Raw genomic sequence first — 20,544 nt, forward strand, 5'->3', positions numbered from 1 at the left:
AAAGCATGTAAAATCAAGAACTAATTCATATGATGTTATGGTAAATATAGGGCTACAAATTATTGGTGGTTTAGTTGCTAAGTTGTGTCCTACTCTTGTGACCCCATGGACTGTAGCCCACCAGGTTCCTCTGTCCATGGGATTCTCCAAGCAAGAATACTGGAGTGGGTTGCCATTTCCTTCTCCAGGGTATCTTCTCTACCCAAGGATCAAATTCTGGTCTCCTGCATTACAGGTGGATTCTTTACCAACTGAACCACCAGGGGAGCCCCTGTATAAATTACTATACCCTCTTCAGTCATTCTTGTGTCCTAAAAAATTTTACAAGTACAGTTTGCTCCGGGGGTGTGTCAGGAATGGAGAGTAACACCTGGTCTCTTTCTTCTATTTAGATGCAATGTGGAAATGTTTATTATCAGACTGCTTTAGACCTCTAATAAGAGTATGATCCTTGGACAGAAACGGTTTCTGAATAAAGTATGAAATAATAGTGAGACCTGCTCACCAGCAACCCTGAGGAAATATTTTCTTTAGGCTAACAGAGCCCAGAAAGATAGACAAGGAAGTGTAGAAAAGCTAAAGAAATTGATTTCCCATTGATAACTTACGATCTACCCAGGATATCATAGAACATGGTAAGAATGGGTGGACCCCCTACACCAAGCCCAACACTGTGCCAGGTAACAGTTGAGAATACAGACTGGGGTTGCAGACATGTCCCCTACACAAACCCATGAGGATGCCAACACAGTCAGAAGTGAGAAAACTTGCTTCATAAGCTTGGAGGTTATTTGCCATGGAAAGTAGAAGACATTTGGAGGACCTTAGCTGATGACTTGAGCTGATCTATCAACTGAGGGTAGATATTGTACCATAATAATTTAGGTGCTTTTTCTACCAGCTTACTCTCAAAAACTAAATGGAGGAACTTCCCTGGTGGTCCGGTGACTAAGACTGCACTCCCTATGCAAGAGGCCTGGGTTCAATCCCTGGTGAGAGAATTAGATCCCATAGTCTGCAACTAAAAATCCCACATGCTCCAACTAACACCTGGCACAGCCAAATAAATAAAAAAATAAGTATCTTAAAAAACTAAATGGAGGAGTAATTTTTAAAAAGGGGGTATGGATGCACGTTAAAATTCTATAAGGTCTCTTTCTTTTTTTTCTATTGCTTTCTGAAAATAAGTTTGGAAGTAGGTATTTACAGCCTCATCAGAACATGTTAAACATTCAACTGTGGGTGTTAGATCAAGATGTTCATAAGTCACTTATAAACAAAACTCTAAAACAGGGTTTCTCAACTTTAGCTCTGTCGACATTTGGGTCAGGTAATTCTTTGCTGTGGATTATCATGTTGATTATGGAATGTTTAGCAGCATCCCTGGCCCCTGTTCACTGGATGCCAGCAGCACAGACAGTTATGACAGCTAAAAACGTTCGCCATTGCCAAATGCTTCCTGGGGGGCAACATCAGCCCTACTTGAGTACTGATGCTCTGAACCTATGGTTCTCAAAATTGTTTAGAGGATGAAGACCTAGAAATAATGATGTTCTTCATAGAATACCATGAGATATTGTCATCTTTAAAATACCATTGTTTCATTGCTGAGTGATTTTTCTAAAAGAAAAAGACTTAATAACATATAGGCTGCAGAAAATTATAATCTCCAATACACATGCCTAGGATGAATGATCAACACTTTCCTTGTGTATACCTTTAATTTTAATTTAAGTACATAACAAAAGTTTACAGAAAACTTGAGAATTGTCCTCCCCTACAACTGAGAAAAGGCAAACTTCAGTTTAGCTATAGAAAATTTCCATGCTTTTAGCTAGTTATGTTGTATTGTTGTTGTTGTTCAGTTGCTAAGTTATGTCTGACTCTTCATGACCCCATGGGCGCAGCATACCAGGCCTCCCTGTCCCTCATTATCTCTCAGAGTCTGCCCAAGTTCATGTCCATTGAATCAGTGATGCCAATTACCTAGTTATAAGTTTCTTTAACTCTGGCCACTTTCAAACAATAATTTGTGCCAGAACCATATACTGTTATTTCTTACTTGAAAGTTTTCCTTAATAGACTTACTTATTTTTATTTTTAGATGTTTAGTTTAAAAGAAATCATTATATTATTACAGAAAATTAAACAGGGTGAGTTATATTGGGGTGACCATAAAGTTCATTTGGGTTTCTCTGTAACACCTTATGGAAAAACCCAAACAAACTTTTTGGCTAACCCAATATTTTGTAAAATACACATTCACATAAATATATAACTCATTCCTATTCGTCTCACATCTAAAATCATCTTCATACCATACTTTGCAACCTGGAAAACAGTCTGATACTCATATTCTATTAAAATTTTATGTGGAGTTAGAAGGCTCAAAAAACTTCATAACACTTTAATACTAAGATACTTCCAAACCACTCTTCAGGTTTCTGTATTTTTATATTCAGCATAAATATTATTCAAAGATAGAAGAGAAAAGGAAATTGTGTCTCTGTGCACATGAAACTTGTCACCCAGGATTGTACAATTTAGGAAGGAAAGGAAAATTAGTATTTATTGAGCACCTGTCACCTGTATTGTGCTAAGCTCTTAGTACAACAATGGTTCCATTTATTTGACAAATAGTTACTGAGTACACAGGTGGTGCTAGTGGTAAAGAATCCACCTGCCAATGCAGGAGACATGAGAGATGCGGTTTTGATCCCTGGGTCGGAAAGATCCCCTGGAGGAGGGCATGTTAACCCACTGCAGTATTCTTGCCTGGAGAATCGCACTGACAGTGGAGCCTGGGGACTACGGTCAGACATGACTGAAATGACTTAGCACGCGCACACTACGTGCTGATGTTTTGTCAGGGCTTATATATGTGAGATGCACTTCTTATACTTAAAGTATAACTTAAATATAATCTCAATCTTTACAATATAATTGTGTGTATGTAGTAAGTATTAAGACAGAAGATGTACAGCATGTTATTGGAGACTGCATAAGGAATATCTAATTGGGTTAAAGTAGAGAATAATCCAAGGATAGCATTTAGAAAATATCTTACCTAGGTCCCCAAGGAGTTCTCCTGCTTTCCTGAGGCTCATAGAAGTAATTAACTTTGCTGAAGGTCACAAGATTTAATTGCAGCCCTGAAGCCTGTATCCTTTTCATTACACAGGGATCAGAATTATCTAGCTCCAAGATGATCTGTGTGTGTTTTACCACTTCCCTCTTAACTACCCAGAGCAGACATTGACAATCAATCATGGCATGATTTTTCTACGGGGCCAAGTCCAGGGCCAAGAATCTTTCTCATTCCCAGTGCTCTAAGCAACCACACCTTTGTCCATTTTCTTAATTTTCTAATGAGAAAACTGTGTGCCCAGAGAAAGTTATACAACTGCATGAAGTCCTTCAGGCCCAGACCCAGAGCTGTGGACAGTCTTCTTCTTGCTAGATGTTTTTTCTACCAAACTGTATCGCTTCTTAGGAGAAAAATAAATCCAGAAACAGTCATCTTCTACTTACCTGCCTCCCTCCCCTGTGTGAACAGACACTGCTTTTCCCCAGTAGAGCAAACCCGTGAGACTCAAACAGTTCATGATGTGTCCACTATTCTTGCTGTTTTTGTTGTTCAGTCTCTAAGTCTTGTCCAACATGTGGACCTCAGCACACCAGGCTTCCCTGTCCTTCTCTATTTCCCAGAGTTTGTCCTAACTCATGTCCATTGAGTCGATGATGCCATCCAACCATCTCATCCTCTGTCACCCACTTCTCTTCCTGCCCTCAGTCTTTCCCAGCATCAGGGTCTTTTCCAATGAATTAACTCTTGCATCAGGTGGCCAAAGTATTGGAGCTCCCACTACTCTGTGCTATGCCTAAGGACTTCTCCAAGTGGTAGAGTCACACGCCTTTAAAGAGTCAAATGATTACCTGACAACCTCTGCCAGTTATATGTGTGATTTTATCATTCACTATTAAAAAATACTAAATGACATATTAAACGTAAGTGTAAAAACAAAAGAGCTTCTTGTAAAACTGTAGAAGTTAAACATTTGTGAAAACTAAAAAGCAGGTATAGTTGGCCCTCCCTACCCACAATTTCTGCCTCCATGGGTTCAACCAACCATGAATTCAGTCTGCTTGTTGTTTGGATCCAGAGTTAAGGAACCCATGAATACTGAGAGTGACCGTACTAAGCAATTACATAAGGGTCTTGAGCACCTGAGAATTTTGGTATCTGTGGGCGTCCTGGAACCAATTGCCCGGGAGACTGAGGGACGACTGTATCTAAAAGATTGCTATTGAATTAACTGTAGATGAGACAGCTCTGAAAGACTCGAGGAAAATTATAAAAACCCGAAAGTCTTCTGCACTCATATTGCTTCCAAGTGGCTTTAAGTTTTCACTCTATTTTAAAGAAGTCCAAAAAAATAAAATAAAGAAGCCCAAAGTAGAAATTATAGACTTAACATTTAAAAAATGGTGTATGCAAGAAAGGTCAACCAGAGAGCCCATATGTGAAAGGAAAACCCTTGGTCCTACCTCAAGAAAAATTGATAAACAAAGATGTGTGTGTGTGTGTATATATATATATATGCACACACACACATCCATATATGGGTTACATGTGTAACATTTTAATTATTGTCCTATTTCACTTCTTTTTCAATTATTAAAACTATTCCTTCCACTTTAATCAGATAATAATGGCAAAGCAGCACATATGGATGTGTGAGTATGCATGTATAAAATGTGTCATTAAACTTACATGGGCCAAGGATATTGGAAAACTATTTCCCAACAGTCTCAAAGGGCTGATTGTTTTTCAGAATCTCCTCTTAAGTGAGATAATGTGGAAACAATGTCAGATAAGGAATTAAGGATCCTGTTCAAGTTTTCATCTTGATACTAACTTACTTTTTGTTAACCTTTTCAAATCGCCTGTCTTCTCCCTTCTTTTGCTGCATCTACTGTTGAGTGTAATGAAGTGTTTTTTGGCAAAGAGTTTTTGTGTGCATCAATGAGAGTGCACCAAAAGAAAAATGCCTTGAGAGGTTTAAAGCACTAGACAGCACTGTTTCTAGCTTATTTGAAAATGATGGGTCATACATGTCTGTGAGGACATGATCAGACTCGGGGGGCTTTAGATGGGGCACTGAGGCAGAGGAGGATTCTTTAAGGAAATAAGGCTTAAGTCAAGAAGACGTCTGACTACTCAATATAGAACAGGGAAAATTGCAAGTAATTCAGCTGCAGCATTTGGACAGAGACAGGAATCATATCCTGATGGCTAGCCTTTCCCGGCCAAGTTTTCAGATTAAGATGATGCATGTGAGGAAACAACCCTGGCATGGCGGGTAGCCACACGAAAACCATGCCACCTGTGCCTGTTATGTCCCCTGGTCTTCACTGGGTAAATGTTTGGCCCTTCCGCTGTACTTGGGTGGATTAGTCTGGAGTAAGTGCTCGGGTGATTAGCTAGTGAGTGTACCATCTCTTTCTCTCCACCACTATTTTCCTGTCCCCTGTGAAGAGCTACTGCTTCCTGTGTCTGTCTACCTTGACCTCTTTTTGACCTGATAGCACGCCAGCCACTTACGAGGTATGAGCTATTGAGATGGAGACCAGACAGAGCAATGAGATGACGGCATCTTCCATTAGAGCTGCACTCACTGTGAATGCGTCTGTAATGCGCAAGAGGGTCTGAGGGAGAACACAAAGAAAACCTTTCAAGACTGATTCAGTTAAGAGCCTCCCAAGAGACACTGAGCACCAACAATGGAAAATTCAATATTGGGCTCACAGAAAGACATGTCTTCGCATAAATGTCCTTTTTCTCTAATGTGTAAGGAAAAAGATTCTGCAGCAACCTTTTGAAAAATATGGCATTTGACTTTAAAAAGAGGTCTTCCTCTTTCCGATTCTTTCATACCTGTATTCATAGGAAATTCATTAGGGGAGATGTGAGATTATAAAACGAACGATTGCTGTGTGGAAAACCAGCTGTTCACATGTGCAGCTGAAGTCCAGCAGGCAGCTACATGCGTGCGTAACCCTGGACAAATGGAAAAGTGGCTGTCAAGGTCGTTACAGTAGTGTGGGTGCCAGTAACTATTTTCTTTACCTTGTAAGGAGTAAAATATGCAGCCCCTCCCCAAGAACTGAGTTCAGTATTAAGCAGCATTCAGGGAACAACAAGCTGGTTTTCTTTGCCCTTCAAGTAGCATTGTAATAGTCAGTCATCACATGTACTGTTTATAAAGGGCTTTTGAGCTGTTTACAGGGAGATATTTAACAAGATCCATTTCTGCCGCAGGATCAAAATTTGCTCAACGGGTGAATATGAATTATTGTTCCTGTTTTAGGTGTAACAATAGCATTGTGGTTAATTCTTTTTTCCAAGAGCTTGAAATATTTATAGATTAAATAATATGATGTCGAGGATTAGTTTCCAAATAATTTAAGGTAGGCAGGAAGAGGAAAATAGGGATGAAAACATGTTGACTGACAGTTGATTATCACTGAAGCCGCTGATGAGGGTTTATTGAGGTGGTGGGGTCTTTATTGTATTTCTCCTCATCTATATATTTGAAATTTTACCAATAGACGTTAAAAGCTGAAATATGAAAATTCAGACCAGTTCAGTTCAGTTGCTCAGTCATGTCTGACTCTCTGCGACCCCATGAATCACAGCACGCCAGGCCTCCCTGTCCATCACCAACTCCCGGAGTTCACTCAAACTCATGTCCATCGAGTCGGTGATGCCATCCAGCCATCTCATTCTCTGTCGTCCCAGTCTCCTCCCGCCCCCAATCCCTCCTAGCATCTCTAGTTTATACACAGGATGAGAGACTCCTATTTTGAACTGATGGACTTAAGGTTAGATTCCCTCTGTGACAAATGAAGTTGGGTACAGAAGTCAAGCATTGTTCTTTGCTAATAGTTATCTGGGTAGAGCTCATTGCATCTGACCAACAAGAAGAGGTATGAATCAGCTGTGTTCGGCATGCAGTTATTGACAGACAGTGTGAAAATTTTAAATGACAGATGGTGGTAATTACTAAATAATAAACAATAGCTATTTATCTGGAACCAAACAGAGAATAGCTACTTTTTGTCTCTGGTGATATGGTATTTTAACTTCATGATAGGTGTGCTCTTCTAAGAATATGGAAGTTTAGTCTATGGCCATACCACCCTGAATGTGGACACTCTCATCTGATCTCAGAAACAAAGCAGGGTCGGGCTTAGTACTTGGATGGGAGAATATGGAAGTTTAGAACTTCAGAGAGTTTTGTTTCCAGCTTTCTGCTTCTCCTTAATGTTCTTTTCAGTTCAGTTCAGTTGTCACTTAGTCGTGTAAAGATTAAATTTATAACATTACGTTAGTTTTAGGTGTACAATATGAAAGTGAAAGTCGCTCAGTCGTGTCCGACTCTCTGCGACCCCATGGACTATACAGTCCATGGAATTCTCCAGCCCAGAATACTGGAGTGGGTAGCCTTTCCATTCTCCAGGGGATCTTCCCAACCCAGGGATCCAACCCAGGTCCTCTACGTTGTAGGCGGACTCTTTACTAACTGAGCCACCAGGAAAGCCCAGGTGTACAACATAGTGATTCAATATTTTTATAGATTCTACTGTACCTCACAAAGTTTTAAGCTCTGGCTTAATGTTAACTATCATTCCTGAGAATAAAACTTGAGTATATTAAATTAAACAAGCAATCCATTGCAGGGGTAGACTTGGGAGCAAGCATGGCACTGAACATTGGAACTTAGAATTTGTATCATGGATGTTTTAATAGGTTATAGGTCAAAGAAAATTTCATGAGGTTCTGTTTTTTTATCAAGCATAAATTATCAAAAGCTTATGCAGGCTCTGGGCTACCTGCCAGGGACACAAAAATATGTATGATACCTCTTCTAAAGGAGCTTGTGATCCAGTTCTGACATTAGACATCAAGCCCCACTCCACGCTCGTAGCAAAGAGTAGTAAAGAGAGGTACACAATTTTGTGATGAGGGCGCAGTAGAAGCTTTGGTTAATTCTTATCGGGGATGCCAGGATGCTGATAAAGTGGTATTTGAGCTGGGCCTTGGGGAATAAATAGGTGGTCAATTGAAGGAGGATACACCATCCTAAGGTAACACGTAAATGAAAGCAGAGAGGGGAGAACACAGTATGGAATTCAATAGAATGTGACCCAAGAACTAGGTTCCAAGGTTAGGTCATATGTAAAAATAGAGTGTATATTCCTAAGTTTATAATGAGCATATAATAAGACAGTCCTTATTATGAAAGGCAAGTAAGGTAAGAACCGAGAAGGTCCAAGGGTACAGTGGTTCATGTCCCCTAACTCCAGCAAGTTAAGAAGGTGGCAGATGGGTTGCACCACATTCTCTAAAGTATTTTTCTTTTGTTCTCAGTTCTTTTATGCTGTTATTTTATTTTTGCTGAGTACAAGTAGCTGAATCCTCAGTGTGTATCATATAACACAACTGATTCTACTGTCTAGCAAGGTGTGATGAGGATGGGAAAGAATGTGCCAAAAAGAGGGAAGATGGAAGAACCAGCATTTAGGGGGCTGTTACTTATGTGCCCAGATCAAATTAGGAACTGATGTGGACAAGTTCAATATGGCAAAAAAGAGTTAGGAGAAGATTAATCTTGTGTTCTTTCCCAAAACTGGGGCACATTTGGAACCTAATAAGGGCAAAATCCCATGGATTTTCAGTCATATACACATGGTTTAAAGGTACTTCCCACAAAGTTGATTCTCAGCAGATGCAAATAAATGTTTATCAAGTCCAATTTGAAGAAAAAAGAAAACTGGAAAGGAATTGACTTCACTTTCTTAACATTTCCTAGATAGACTGAAATTTCTACACAATATATGTTACATTCAGAATTAGAAAATACTAAAGCCATTCTAATTTCCATTCATTTATGGACAAATTTCATTTATCCCACAAATGTTTGAAATCCTGCTATTTGCTGAACACTACACTAGGTATTTGAGACCAGCAGTGAAGAGGTAAACTTTGCAGTCCCTACCCTCATGAAGCTGTCAATCTAGGGAGGCAGATGTCAGTCACACAGCTACCGGTAAGTATCATGACAAATGGGCCGCTCTGAGGATCCAGCCTATTCCGAGAGTCCGAGAATGGTTCCCTAAGGAATGACTTTGAAGCTGCCATCTGAAGAATGAGTCTGGGTCAGCTTGGGCACTGGGGGCTCTCGTATCGCCTCAAGAACTGAGGAAGTGTTTTGACATGGTTCACGTTGATAGTCTAAATTTTTAAAGTATACATAATCTGGATTATCTGGATGACCCCAAATACTGCCACATGATTTCATTACTCACATTGCCTTTTTGTTGTTGTTGTTAACTAATTAAAGTGTTCCTTTATTTCTCTGGATTTTGTAATGTTTATGGAATTGGTAAGTTTTTGTTTAATTTTTATTTTTTATTGGAGCAGAGTTGATTAACAATTTTGAGTTAGTTTCACGTGTACAGCAAAGTGATTCAATTACATATATACATGTATCTATCTTTCAAATTCTTTTCCCATTTAGGCTTTTACAGAATATTGAACAGATTTCCCTGTACTATACAATAGGTCCTTGTTGGCTATCTACTGTAGGGAAGGGTGGAGAGAGGGATAGATTGGGAATGTGGGACTGATGAGTTCACATTGCCTTTTTGTTTGTAATCATCTTGCAGCAAGGTCTAACTTGCGGACTAGTCTGTTTAGAAGCCTATTACAGTAACTGCCTAGGTAGGAGTTGATGGTGGTCGAGTGTAGTTGTAGCAGTGAACACAGAAGTAAATGGTTTCCAAATGAATTTAGGAGATTGACAGGGTGTGCAATCACATTGGTTATCGAAAAGATGGATAAAGGAGTTGGAACTGTAGATGGGTGACCCCACAATTTTGACGGCTAAAGCCGTTTGCTGAAGTAAGGAGATAATGGTTAACAGAATGAGCACTGAATAAACCCAGTATATCTTCAAATCCCGGGCCTGTCCCTGTGACTGCATGACTCTGGGTAAATTACCTACTCAGTCTAAACTCTTCAGTAAAATCTGAGGATAAAAACAATAGTATATCTCTGGAGTTATGATGATTATTGATAAGAGTGGCAGTAGTTGTGCCGTGATGTTACATGTAATAGGAATAGGTGGGGGAAAATATAAATTTGGTTTTGGAGATGCCTTGTAAATAACCCAGAGGAGGTACCAAGCAGGGAGGGCTGTGTGTGTGTGTGCAGGAGTATTTCAAAACAAAACAAAAGACAAACTTGGTTGGAAAACCACACTGAAGAATCACAAGCATGATTTTGACTGTGTGCTCATTTGTTTCATTAGAGCAGGCTGGTAATGAGATCAAAGTTCACAGAGAAATCAACAAAATTGTTATTTCAGGACCATTCAGGCGGGCGCACTTTAATGGCATGTCACTCTTCATATCCAAAGACCATAAATGTAACCACTAATTCAAGAATCAGCAGCAGTGGTATTCTAAGCATTGATTCCTTGGTACGAGAAGGCATGTAAATCACATAGAAGTTCTCACATTATATATTTGGCATCTGAAAACATCAGTTTCAGCATAGATTTGTTTCAAAGGATGAGCACATTCTTGGCAGCTGCGTGGTTGTCGAGAGCCCAGGCTCTAAGGAAAATAGTCACGGCTTTAAGGGGAAAAATGTTGAGTTTTGACTTCAGTGTCATTTGTCGTGCCCTGCAGTGGAAGAAACAGATCACAGTGGATAATGATAAAAATGCACAGCGTTAGGATTTTGTTGGTTTTGCAGTTTGCTTTGGTGTGGGTGTTCCAGTGTTCACTTGAAAGGTCTTCCAAGTCTCTCTACGGTAGCCTCAATGTGAGGTATCATCTCCTTTATTGCTTAGCATCCTAATAATTTTATTTTCAGGGGCCTAATGTTCTCATTTTTTTCCTGTTGCGTGTCTAATGCTTCTGTGAAAATGAACATCTCGGCAGTAAATAGACCCAAAACAATTATAGCAGGATGCACTGAAAAATTATACCTATGGGTATAAATATCACGAGGCAAGTGTGAAAAGCTGCCTGGCTCTATCTGTACTTATAGATCAGTGTACCCAGCAGGGATCCTCTGGGGGCTGCTGAAGGGAGGGCCACACCTGCTGTCGGTTTTCTTGGAAAGAGAATTGGTCAAGCATCCCCTGTTATCAGGACCTAGAGTTCTCTGTGGTGCCTGGGCAGATGTAAAGCAGGGCAGATGCAAATAATCGTTGCACTCTTAGAGCTTATGCTTTAAAGTGAGAGGCAGTGGAATCATGGCAAAGTATCTAAAATGAAACAGACACACATTAAAAGATAAGTCATAGGAAGAGGCCAGGCATAGGAAATTCCCTGGGGTGGGAAGAGTGTTGGCCTGTTTCTGGAACAGAAAGAAGCTTGATGAACAAGATGGAGATGGTCAGACCTGAATTTGGAGAGGCAGGAGAGGTCCAAGATTAGCGAAGTTTATGGGCCTTGGGATGCGTTTGGGATTTTAGTCTAATTGCCGTGGTCAGTGTTAGAAGGCTCAAAGCAGAAGAGTAATTCAAATGATTACAATTATTCCTGAGATCTTTCAGCATCACAGCTTCAGAACGGTAGGATGGCTCCCTGCTGCCGCTCAACATCCTTCTTCTTGGGATGAGTACTTATTTGAAATTTCAACTGCCTTTTCAGGCGGACTGATTTTCCCTTATCTCAATATCCTATGTGAGGTAGGGGTTGGTTGTCCCATGGCCTCACACTCCATGGGGCCACTCCTCACCCTCCCAGTTAGAGAAGTAGAGTAATATTTGTGTCCATATTTATATCTGCCATCCTGATGCAAGAGGCAACTAGAGGTAAGGTCGAATGGACAGTGAGTTAGTACCTGGAGCCATGTGAGAGTTGCTTTTCAAAAATGAAAATGAAAATCTTTTATATAGTCTCCTCTGGTGTTTTAAACATAGCAAGCCCAGTGATATATCTTGGGAAAATTGACAATATTGATTGAATCTAAAGGGGAATATTCTTATCAAGTAAAAATCTATAATGATCACTGGAACACTGTTCTCTCTTTAGCAAGTTGAATGTTAAGTGATTCGAGTCATCATAACTCGGTGGTGAATCACAGACACTCCCCAAGGACACTGCATGCCGGGTGCCTAACAGGCCACTAAGTGTGCGGTATTAGGGGACTTCCCTGGTAGTCAGTGTTTAAGACTTTGCCTTCCAATACCGTGTGCGTGGGTTCAACCCCTGCTTGGGGAACTAGGATACCACATGCCCCAGGGCCAAAAAAACCAAAACATAAATCAGAAGCAGTATTGTAACAAATTCAATGAAAACTTAAAAAAAAAAATTGTGTGCTTAGGGCACAAGCAAAGTGGGCTATAAACATTTTTTTTTAATATTTTTACATTTCAACAAGAATTGACTTGATTTCCCATGCAAAAAAATATATATTTTTAGGAATTTTCTTACTGTTTTGTGGTTTGGAATCACTTTTAATATCAAGTATGTGTGGGCAGGGATAAGGACACCATCATCTCTTCCAGCTTTGGGCTTCTTCATCTGCATCTGTGGACACTTTCTTTCTTTTGTGTCAGGCTTTAGTCTGAATGAGTTCACAAGCTCATGCTTCAGACTCTTGCTTCAAAGAACAATTTCTGCAAAATCCTGGGAGGGAAGCATAAACTTTGTGTAGCCCAAAGGAGGGTAATCAGGGCACAGGGGAGAATGGGGTCTTCAGCTTTCTCTGAATCAGGACAGTTTGTAACCTCCAGGCTGGGGGTTCTGATGCCAGGGCACCATTGTTCTCATTAAAGTAGGAGAGGGGACAACATTTTAAACATTTCACGCAAAGCCTGGTAAATATCGTTCAGCCACATATAGACATAAATGACCCAGAAACATCATGTCTTCTGAAAGCAGAAGTGGTTGGTCAAAGGTTATTCAGAATTGTTTGTGGATTTTTAAAAAAAACAAGTTGGAAAAGGAAATGGAGAATGAAAGAGGCAGTTTCCAAACTTGTCCGCACAATGGAATCATCTGGGGACCTTTCAAAGATCACACCACTCAAGCTATACCCCAGACTATTTGAATGACAGTCTCTGGAGGCCATCACAGGTGTCAGTACTATCGATGCCCCCCAGGGAATTCCAGCGACCCACAGGCCTGGGAGCCACCAGCCTAAGGACAGTCTCATTGGAGTGCATGCACAAGGTGGGACCTGAGAAACCAGGTTTCTAAATCCTACAGATTAAGGGGGAATTAGTTTTAAACTGAAAAACACCATCTGACTGAAAACTGAATTTGAACATTCTCAGTGAACATACCATAGTGTGTTTATATTATTTTATATTATATTATTATAATATTATATATGATATATATCATATATATAATATATTATTATATTTATATTAACACAAACTCCAGAAGTCACATGTATATTTAAATAATTCCTGAACGAAAAATATATGCCAAAAACCCAGTATTTGACTACAAGGAGATCCAACCAGTCCATCCTAAAGGAAATCGGTCCTGAATATTCACTGATGCTAAAGCGGAAACTCCAATACTTTGGCCACCTGATGCGAAGAACTGACTCATTGGAAAAGACCCTGATGCTGGGAAAGATTGAAGGCGGGAGAAGATGACAGAGGATGAGATGGTTGGATGGGATCAGCAACTCGATGGACATGAGTTTGAATGAACTCCAGGAGTTGGTGATGGACAGGGAGGCCTGGCGTGCTGCAGTGCATGGGGTTGCAAACAGTCAGACATGACTGAGTGACTGAAATGAACTGCTGTGTGCTGCACCCCAGCCTCTTCATCTTCACCTTGTGGCCCCCCAGGACAAGAATGTAAATGGAAGCCCACCTCTCTGTCACTGGGCTCCAGGTAGGCTCTCAGTATGAGGAAGAGTTGGGGAGAATAATCTGAAAGGTCCATCTGACCTCCTGGGTTTTTTTTTTCCTTGGATTTCTCTTTAGTGCCACCTGAGTGCCATGCTAAGGATGCTTGCTTATAGAAACGGGAATTCTAAAACCAACAGCTGTAGCTCAGATTCGAGCTCCCTCCATGTATACACTTTGGGCATCTTCCTAAAGGTGTTCAGCCCCAGCATCGAAGATTCAGCGTCACCTCTCCTCCTGCTGACAATGGGATGCAAAGAGATATTTTTTAACTTAACTTTAAAGCGTAAAAGTGTTTCTTATATCATCATTCTTAAAAAAAGTTCTCAAGTGTTTTCTGTCATTATAAGAATAGTACATACATTTGGAAAATGTAGAAAATCTTATATTTTAAATTCCTGGAATCAGAAGTAACCAATGTGGACATTTTGGAATATTTCCTTTTAATCACATTTTGTATTCAAAAACTGAGTGTCGTACTGCATATGATTTAATATTATTTTTTCACTTTTTCACTAAGTTGTGAGGATTCTCCTATGCTGTTAAACAAAAGACATGATTTTAATGTATGACTAACATTCCACCATATAGATATGCAGATTAACCATCTATTTGTTTCTTTTTTACTGTTAAAAAGAGCACTGCATGCATATTCCTGAACTTAAAAATATATATACTCCTCACCTGCATTCATCAGCTGTGACCGCTTGCAGTACTCATGGCATTTCTTTTTCACACATGCCTTTCTCTTACATTTGCCAAATCATCTGAAAGTGGGCTGCAGATGTCATTGACACATCAGCCCCCAACTTTTGGCATAAATGTCTCTTGTTTTAATTTAGCATTGATTGGATTATAAGCACAGTGGAACATTTCGGTCATGTTTTCCAATGCCATTTGTGTTTCTTCTGTGATCTGTTCATATCCTCTGCCTACTTTTCCATTGATGATATAGCACTTTACTCATCAACATCTGTGATGTATGTGAGTGAAAGCTGTACTAGATTGCTACCCAAATGCCACTCAGACCTCCTAACAAGGGGCTAGGTGCTGTACACAGGGATAGCCAGTGGTGTGTAAGAAATTTTCTCTGGTATTTAGGGTAGTTCAGTTCAGTCGCTCAGTTGTGACCGACTCTTTGTGACCCCATGAATCACAGCACGCCAGGCCTCCCTATCCATCACCAACTCCTGGAGTTCACTCAAATTCATGTCCATCAAGTCGGTGATACCATCCAGCCATCTCATTCTCTGTCGTCCCCGTCTCCTCCCGCCCCCAATCTTTCCCAGCATCAGAGCCTTTTCCAGTGAGTCAACTCTTCGCATGAGGTGGCCGAAGTATTGGAGTTTCAGCTATAGCATCAGTCCTTCCAATGAACACCCAGGATCAATCTCCCTTAGAATGGACTGGTTGAATCTCCTTGCAGTCCAAGGGACTCTCAAGAGTCTTCTCCAGCACCACAGTTCAAAAGCATCAATTCTTTGGCAATCAGCTTTCTTCACAGTCCAACTCTCACATCCATACGTGACCACTGGAAAAACCATAGCCTTGACTAGACGCACCTTTGTTGGCAAAGTAATGTCTCTGCTTTTTAATATACTATCTAGGTTGGTCATAACTTTCCTTCCAAGGAGTAAGCTTCTTTTAATTTCATGGCTGCAATCAGCATCCACAGTGATTTTGGAGCCCCAAAAAATAAAGTCTGACACTGTTTCCACTGTTTTTCTATCTATTTCCCATGAAGTGATGGGACCAGATGCCATAATCTTTGTTTTCTGAATGTTGAGCTTCAAGCCAACTTTTTCACTCTCCTCTTTCACTTTCATCAAGAGGCTTTTGAGTTCCTCTTCACTTTCTGCCATAAGGGTGGTGTCATCTGCATATCTGAGGTTATTGATATTTCTCCCAGCAATCTTGATTCCAGCTTGTGCTTCTTCCAGCCCAGTGTTCCTCGTGATTTAGGGTAAGGCCTTGGCTAATGCTGTTTCTGTCCGTGACAGAAGTCTAATAATATTCAGCTCACTGACTGTAAACATTCTGTTTGTGACCAGGGACTATGGGAAGAAGTAACTGAGGTTGGATGGACACGTATAGTTAAACACTGGAGAAGGCAGTAGCAACCCACTCCAGTATTCTTGCCTGGAAAATCCCATGGACAGAGGAGCCTGGCAGGCTACAGTCCATGGGGTCCACAAAGAGTCAGACCCAACTGAGTGCACACGCACGCACACTCTCACACACGCACACTCTAACTGCTGGGAGCAGAGTGTCTTGTCCTGTCAGTTAATTTTTTTTTTTTTTTGGTTTTTAGATGACACCCCCAGGAAATTGTGTTGTTGTTGTTGTTGAGTCACTTAGTCGTGTCTGACTCTTTGCAACGCCATGGGCTGAAGCACTCCAGGCTTCCCTGTCCTTCACTATCTCCTGGAGTTTGTTCAAACTCATGTCCATTGAGTCGGTGATGCCATCCAACCGTCTCATCCTCTGTCGTCCCCTTCGCCTCCTGCCCTCAATCTTTCCTAGCATCAGGGTCTTTCCCAGTGAGTGGGCTCTTCCATCAGGTGGCCACAGTATTGGAGCTTTAGCCTTTAAAGTATTCAAAGATGAGTTTTAATAAATAAAACCACTTGTCCAAGGGCCACTACCTTGATCTTCAGTTGGGATTTCTGCCAAAGAACTCTTTGCTGTCCTGAAACTGCACACCCTGGCTGAGCAGCCATCCTGGGACCACCTGAGTCAGATGCTGGGGTGGGGGACTCTAGGTTTGCTACAGCTTGGCCTTCCCTCTCTGCAAGGTAGGGTTTGTAATTCTTTCTTCCTCAGTAAATTGTTAGAATACGCACCTGCGCTGAACGTGCCAGCAAATAAATCACACTGGGCAGATTTGCAGCAGGCAGTTACAGGTGGAAGCAGCTCAGTTTCAGGCCCTGAGCTTTGCACAGCCGCTTCTCTCTCCACTTCCAGGGCACAACTGTTTGTCTTGCGGCTCTCTTTTTATTAGTGTAACATTTAATCCCAGGAACGCGGTGGTATTGAATGTCACGCTGAGTTTGTGCAAGGCCTGGTCCTGATTCAAGGTTCAGACTGGAGCATGGCCCCAGGGAAGCAGGCCTCCTGTCTCTCTCTTCCTCTGTCTGCCCGTTTCCCGTCCCCACACCCCCTTCTCTGGCTCCTCCCTTTCCCACCCTCTTTCCGTTTCTTCCTGCCCCAAAGACAAGATTTGCAGGTATTGCACCCATGGTTTTCGGAAGCTGTCTCTTGTATCTTGCAGACACATTTCTTTCACAAAATCACGAAATAAGAAAGTAACAGAAGGAGAGCGCCGAGACCAGGCGGGCCTCACAGCTCTTAGGCTGGTTATTAGCTCCAAATACCGGGAACTCTGACGAAAACAGCCCCAAACGTGCCAACAAACCCCCGTTCCAGGGACAGCAGTGATCAAATCAAATGTGCTTAGGATGTGTGCTCAGTTGGCCTCTCTGCCATCTCAAAAATCTCCACACCCATAAGCACGGTTGAATTTAGCGAGCTGCCGCTTCTGTTCAGAGAGAATAAAAGCTTCTGTCTTTGGAGGCAGCGCTGTGAACAGACATATCCCAGAGAGGCAGAGGCTGCGCCACCACTGGACGCCCTGCTCTGCCCGGTGAGCAGCTCTCCTCCTCAGCCACCCCCACCCCACTCATATAAAACCTGCCCGCCTGAGGGGACAGGGGGACCAGCTGGTGTGGCCACAGACAAGTACTGTCAGTAACCATCTCCCCATCCAGAGCAGGAAGCTGGGACTTCAAGGAGAACCACAGCAGCCAAGCCGGGCTGCCCTTCTGCAGCTCTGAGACCTGGAGGAGGTGGCTTGCAGGAAATCCACCCATCTCTACAAAAATTTATTACCTTCTTTGCCCTAGATAGACCTTCAGAGGCTTTGGCTAGCACGTGGCTATTGAAGGCAAAAGAAGAAAGGGGTGGCAGAGGATGAGATCATTAGATATCACCGACTCAATGGACATGCATTTGAGCAAACTCTGGGAGACAGTGGAGGATAGAGGAGCCTAGCATGCTACATTCCAGGCGGTCGTAAAGAGTCAGACACGACTTAGCAACTGAACAGCAACAACAGCAATCAATTATCATTCTCATTGGATTTCCTCAAATTTTAACTTAAACTGATATTTATTTATGGAATTATATATGTGTTATAATTAAATTTCATTATAGAAATGTCATGAAATATGAAACACCACAAAGAAAAAAAAATCCCATAGTTCCGAAATAACCACTTTCATAATTTGATATCTTTCTTTCTAATATTTTATATGTTTAAAATTACATCGTCTTCTTTACCAAAATTGGCTTATGCTGCACATACTGTTTTATAGCTTTTTCTCATTTAACATTGTACCATAAAATTTTTTCCATTTCATTAAGTATTCTTCTATAACATAATTTTATTAGCTACGAGTATTTCATCTTATGAGAAGATCATTGTTTATTCATAAGTACTATATTTTTAGACATTATCTAGGATGTTTCAAGTAGTGTGCTACTATAAATAATATTTAAATGAATATCCTTATGGCTAAATCTTATAAATCCCTGAAACTCTTCCTTAGGACAAAGGTTTGGAAATAGATTCACAGCCTCAGTAGATATGCACATTTTGATACATGTGGTAGCATTATCCACCAAATACGATATGCCAATTTATATTCCAACCCCAGCTCCCCAACTTAATCATGAGTTCTTTGAGGCTCCCTAATATGTATACCCCACAGTGAGGGGGTAGTGTTGGGTATACAGACAAACCTGTGCTTCAGTTTCTTCAACTGTAAAATAGATGTAATAGTACCTACTTTGAAAAATTAGGATTTATCCATAAGGTTTATTTCATAAGGGTTTAATGAGTTAAAACATGTAAAACCGGAGCCCAGCACCTAACACATCAGTTCAGTTCAGTTCAGTTCAGTCGCTCAGTCCTGTCCGACTCTTTGCGACCCCATGAATCACAGCACGCCAGGCCTCCCTGTTCATCACCAGCTCCCAGAGTTCACTCAAACCCACCTCCATCGAGTCGGTGATGCCATCCAGCCATCTCATTCTCTGTCGTCCCCTTCTCCTCCTGTCCCCAATCCCTCCCAGCATCAGTCTTTTCCAGAGAGTCAACTCGTCGCATGAGGTGGCCAAAGTATTGCAGTTTCAGCTTTAGCATCAGTCCTTCCAACACCCAGAATTGATCTCCTTTAGAATGGACTGGTTGGATTTCCTTGCAGTCCAAGGGACTCTCAAGAGTCTTCTCCAACACCACAGTTCAAAAGAATCAATTCTTTGGTGCTCAGCTTTCTTCACAGTCCAACTCTCACATCCATACATGACCACAGGAAAAACCATAGCCTTAACTAGACGGACTTTGGTTGACAAAGTAATGTCTCTGCTTTTTAATATTCTATCTAGGTTGGTCATAACTTTCCTTCCAAGAAGTAAGCGTCTTTTAATTTCATGGCTGCAGTCAGCATCCACAGTGATTTTGGAGCCCCCAAAAATAAAGTCTGACACTGTTTCCACTGTTTCCGCATCTATTTGCCATGAAGTGATGGGACCAGATGCCATGATCTTAGTTTTCTGAATGTTGAGCTAGTTAAGAGTAAATGTTAGCTAGTGTAAGTATTCTACTAAATGGGATTTCTTCTGTGTGAGTTTTTGAAAGAATTGAGTAAAACCATGTAAATAATGGGCTTCTCTGGTAGCTCAGCTAGTAAAGAATCTGCCTGCAATGCAGGAGACCTTGGTTCAATTCCTGGGTCAGGAAGTTATACTGAGCCCACTCCAGTATTCATGGGCTTCCCTGATGGCTCAGACTGTGAAGAATCTGCATACAATGCAGGAGACCTGGGTTTGATCCCTGGGTTGGGAAGATCCCCTGGAGGAGGGCATGACAACCCACTCCAGTATTCTTGCCTGGAGAATCCCCATGGACAGAGGAGCCTGGTGGGCTGCAGTCCATGGGGTCGCAAAGAGTCAGACATGACTGAGTGACTAAGCACAGCACATGTATTTATCATGTTTGGGCCAGTGCTCAACACATACTAACTATTTAATAAAGAACAGTTATTGAGAACCAGGCAAGTCTGTTTTAGGGTCATGTAGGCAACCAAGACGGAGAAGGCAATGGCAAGCCACTCCAGTACTCTTGCCTAGAAAATTGCATGGACAGAAGAGCCTGGTGGACTGCAGTCCATGGGGTCGCTACTAGTTGGACACGACTGAGCGACTTCACTTTCACTTTTCACTTTCACACATGGGAGAAGGAAATGGCAACCCACTCCAGTGTTCTTGCCTGGAGAATCCCAGGGACGGGGAAGCCTGGTCAGCTGCCGTCTGTGGGGTCGCACAGAGTCGGACACGACTGAAGCGACTTAGCAGCAGCAGCAGCAGGCAACCAAGAGGTAGGCAGAGGGTTGAAAGCAGGTGTGTAAGAATCAGAATGCAGCTTGATGGACATGTTCTAGGATAGAGAAACTCAGGTTGGGAGGTCAGGAACACAGAAAGGCAGACCAGGCAGTGGAGGGGTTGGGAACTCAGGCGGACAGACAGCAAATAA

General features: G+C 41.6%; 1 protein-coding gene and 1 long non-coding RNA gene across 5 annotated transcripts in view; one reads left to right on the forward strand and one right to left on the reverse strand.

Moving 5' to 3' along the window:
- The window catches only part of CERS6 (ceramide synthase 6), a 395,115-nt gene that overhangs the window by 342,956 nt on the left and 31,615 nt on the right, over positions 1–20,544 (forward strand). The window lies entirely within an intron of this gene.
- Positions 10,395–20,544, reverse strand: part of LOC129538653 (uncharacterized) — a 42,771-nt gene continuing 32,621 nt past the window's right edge. The window contains exon 3 of the long non-coding RNA XR_008682242.2: positions 10,395–10,752. This is a non-coding gene — a long non-coding RNA (uncharacterized LOC129538653). The remainder of the gene's footprint in view (positions 10,753–20,544) is intronic.

The sequence above is a fragment of the Moschus berezovskii genome, chromosome 2, assembly GCF_049115385.1.
Source record: "Moschus berezovskii isolate FMDL1 chromosome 2, NW_MosBer_1.0, whole genome shotgun sequence".
Taxonomy (NCBI): Eukaryota; Metazoa; Chordata; class Mammalia; order Artiodactyla; family Moschidae; genus Moschus; species Moschus berezovskii.